Below are 4,306 nucleotides of genomic sequence, written 5' to 3' on the forward strand. Positions count from 1 at the left end.
TTTTTTATTTAAAAAAAATTTTTTTTTAACGTTTATTTATTTTTGGGACAGAGAGAGAGAGACAGAGCATGAACGGGGGAGGGGCAGAGAGAGAGGGAGACACAGAATTGGAAGCAGGCTCCAGGCTCTGAGCCCAGCCCAGAGCCTGACACGGGGCTTGAACTCACGGACCGCGAGATCGTGACCTGAGCTGAAGTCGGACGCTTAACTGACTGAGCCACCCAGGCGCCCCCAGGATAAACTCTTTAAAATGTCCTGGAATTTTCCAGTGCCAAGAATGATGTTTGAGATATATTGTTTGTTTACCTGGAGATAGTGGTATAAGTTTATTACTAATATTTGAGCTGGCTGGAAGAGATGGATTGAGCCACAGCTGTTTAGGGACGTAGATAATGTGTGTTAAGAGTATGAATAAAATACTATTATTGAACTCAGCACTGGCTTTATTTTCCTTATTTAAAAAATTCTTCCTTTTATGTATTTTTGACCAGGTAGTACACTCACATAGATAAAAGATGCAAAAAGTATATATACAGTAAAAAGTCTTCCTCCTACCTTTGGCCCCTCAGTTTCCCTCCCTCGATGCAATCCATTTCATAGTTTTACTTACAAAAATATTTTATAAATTCTGGCAATAAAGTATCATCTATCACAGTGATGCAAGCTGTCTTCTCACTGAATTCAAACCTTTCTCTGGAGTTTAAACTCCTAACGGAAAAAAAAAAAAAAAAAAAAAGAGTAGAGAGGTAAAATGGGTTTACCCAAAAGAGGCAGAAGCTAATTATGCATCACAGGACTGGCCAGCACATAGGGTTTAATTAAAAACTCTCAAGTTCAATGGAAATCTTACTGATCTTAATCTTCACTTTCTCCAGTAGAATCACATTTAGAGAAGTTCGTATCACTGGTTTTAGGAGAAAAACAGTATCTTGAATCTGAAAGAAGAGATTTACCTGCAAAAGCCATAAATATTGGCTTTTATCCTGCCTTAGTTCCTGTTTAGATCAGATGATAAAACAGGCCTATTTCAAAAGTCCACACCATTTACTGTGTATGAATAATAACAGTCCAAATGGGTTTACAACAACAAAAATACATGATGAAAATATCCCATGCCTCAGAGAATGCAGTCAGACCAGTTCTGTGCTGTTTAATCTATCTTAAGTAACTAACACAAGGCTGCATTCTAAGTCATGTTGTTGCTTTATTGCATAGTTAGATGTATACAAATTTAAGTAGTACCTTTCCTATTTAACTATGGTACTTCACGCAATTAGTTTTACCTTCTGAGAATCTCGAAAAGCTAGAGGCTCTTCATTTATTTTGGTACAACTTAGACATACCAAGATGAGAAACAAATGCTTTTGCAAAGTTTAAAAACTTGCCAAGTAAACAACTTTCTTTTTTAAAAAACTACTAGTGGATATTATGAAACAAATCCAAAATACTTGGTTTCTTTATCGTGCTTATATTTTTGTGTGAATTACAAGGCTTGCTTGTGTGAAAAGAGGAAAAGACTTCTGATAAATTAAGAGGTGATCTGCTCTTAAGTACATTTTTTAAATAGTCAATATATTTCCCAGCTTCCTTGTGTATTACACCTTCTCCTTTAATGGTAATGTAGACCCATTTGGAAAAGTGAATGAGGAGGTGATATGAGAATAGTGGGGAAGGAACATTGTATTCGTTTTTTCTTCTTTGGGAAAAAACTACAGAAACCATAGATGTTATCTTCTATAGCACATATATCCAAGTTCTATTAACACAGGAGTCAGTCCTGCCCATTCATTGCTGCCCATTCATCCGGTAAACCGTGGCATGATGCAGTGGAAAGGCCTAGGTTGTCAGACATGCAGAAATGCTATCGTACTTGCCCCCTTCACTCCAACCAGTGTTATTGTGGAAACTATTGCTTGAGTTTTGTTGGCACCCACTGCCTTGAATAGCACCTGGCATATGAGGCTCTCTGTAAATAGGTGTTGAATAAATAAGTTGACAAAGGCCTTGAGAGGTAGAGTGTGAAAATTAACAAGAAGGTATATGATTGTTATCAGAAATGTTATAGCAAGGTATTGAGATGCATTTCAGGGTTTGGATTCCCTCCCTTACTGTGACATCTCTCTCCCTCTCTACCCTCACGGCAAGGTGCTCCTGCATCCTTGCCCTATATTTTCTTATCTAGCATCAGTGTTCTTAGCTGCAAGCAGCAGAAACAAACCCTGGACAATTGAAGCAGAAAATAAACATATTGAAAGACTACTGGGTAGTTCACAGTCTTGACAGGAAGACTGAAGAATCAGGCTCAGAGATTATGGAGCCAAAAACAATGTCTTAATCAGGCCCTAGGACTAGTCCAGGAAAGCTACCACTTCGGCTACCTCTAAGCCCTTGAAGCAGGTCCTGGAAACACCAGCAATGCCTCAGATCTGCCACTGCCACAGAGGATTCCCTGTATCTGTTCCTGCTCTGCCTTACTGGCCTCTAATTCAAAGTAGGGCTGGATGGGTAGGCCTGAGTAGGAGCATCCTGGTCACGTGTCCAGGACCTACTGCAAAGGGGGCTAACAAGCAAATCTTTCACAGGTCACACCTTCTACCATGTGAGGTGGGCTCAGCCTCCCTGACACTCCTTCTGGGTTCCCTGCCTCCTTCTCTCACCATATTTCTACCAACCAAGGGATGGCGTTAAAGCTTAGTTATTCCTTTCGCGCATCCTTGGAATGTTATTTTACGGTAAGAGATCAGATTAATTGTGGTAGTATTGAGTAAATGTCTATTAGACAAGTTGGAGAAGCTTAAAATATATTACAAGTCCTAAAATTGATTCAAGTTACTATACCTTTAGCTTTTGAAAGGCACTCAACATATAAACACCAAAATCCAGGAGACACATAATATGTGACTTTAGATTTTAAATATACTTGACACACACAAAAAATGTATAAATATGCTTCTTAAAAATGTAGAATTTACAAATGAGAGGTGGCTGGCTGGCTCAGTTGGAGGAGCAAGTGACTCTTGATCTTGGGGTCATGAGTTCAAGCCCCATGTGGGGTGTAGAGATCACTTAAATTTAAAAAAATTTAACTTAAAAAAAGTATAATTTACAAACAAAACATTGTTCTAAAAAAATGTCTATTTTTTTAAAGATAAGCCATAAAGAATAGTATGTAAAGAATTTGGTGAAGAAAGGTATTTGAATTCAGTGTCCTAGAATTCAAGTATAACGTCTTCAGGATGATTTTCATACAAAAGAAGTTTACGAGGTTAAGATGTTTATGAAGACATCTCAACTTGAATTCATTCAGTTCAACAAAAGCAAACATTATTTTTTTGTGTGTGTGGTTGGTTAGGAGGTTTTATTTTATTTATTTATTTTTTCAATATATGAAGTTTATTGTCAAATTGGTTTCCATAAAACACCCAGTGCTCATCCCAAAAGGTGCCCTCCTCAATACCCATCACCCACCCTCCCCTCCCTCCCACCCCCCATCAACCCTCAGTTTGTTCTCAGTTTTTAAGAGTCTCTTATGAAAAGCAAACATTATTTATTTCCTCTTTTCATCTACTCAGGAATCATTGGGGCAAGTTTCTGCTTTTTTAGTGCTGCAACTCCAGAAGAGCAAAATCTAAAAAAGCAGAACTTGTAGAAAATGTATAGCAGTGTTCAAAACTTGCATTAACTTTTGTTTTCTTTCCATCTGTTTCTCTTTAACTTCTCCTATTTTATTGTTAATGCACATGTTTTTACAGTGAGTTTGCACTTGGTTTCTTAAGACAAAAGTGGAATTATTGCCATGAAGTAGATCTATGTATTTGTTTTTATTGAAAAATAAGACATTTTGTCTGTACCTCCTACCTACCATGGTGTCTTGGTTTATTTGTAAAGGGAAAAATCTAATTTTATGTATGTTCAACAATTATTTGCGGTAGTATTGTTTATTTAATAACATCTGACTTCCTTGAGTATAACTACCAGTGTTCCCTTTAGAAAATTTGAAGAGTGGCATCATAGAGCTAGAGAGATGGCTTTTCTTATGTAGATAGAATGAGTTGGCAAGTTGCTATTAATCAGCACCTACCTGCTCCCCCTCCAAATAATCAACATGAAGAAGTGTCTCCAATATTGGTCTGCCTCATTAGAACTTAAAATGAGCTTTTTCACAAAAATAAGGTTTATAAAATGATAGATAAATAGAGTTAAAATATTACAAAGAGAACTGTATTCCAGATACATTATGAATTAAATGGGCCTGGGAAGTTCCTGGGTGCTAAAAAAAAAAAAAAAAAAAAAAAAAGAAAAAAGA

The 4,306-nt window shown here is 37.0% G+C and overlaps 1 protein-coding gene across 1 annotated transcript in view; it reads left to right on the plus strand.

Annotated features, from left to right (window-relative positions):
- The window catches only part of ANKUB1 (ankyrin repeat and ubiquitin domain containing 1), a 30,188-nt gene that overhangs the window by 4,779 nt on the left and 21,103 nt on the right, over positions 1 to 4,306 (plus strand). The window lies entirely within an intron of this gene.

Source organism: Acinonyx jubatus, chromosome C2 (genome assembly GCF_027475565.1).
Source record: "Acinonyx jubatus isolate Ajub_Pintada_27869175 chromosome C2, VMU_Ajub_asm_v1.0, whole genome shotgun sequence".
Classification (NCBI taxonomy): Eukaryota; Metazoa; Chordata; class Mammalia; order Carnivora; family Felidae; genus Acinonyx; species Acinonyx jubatus.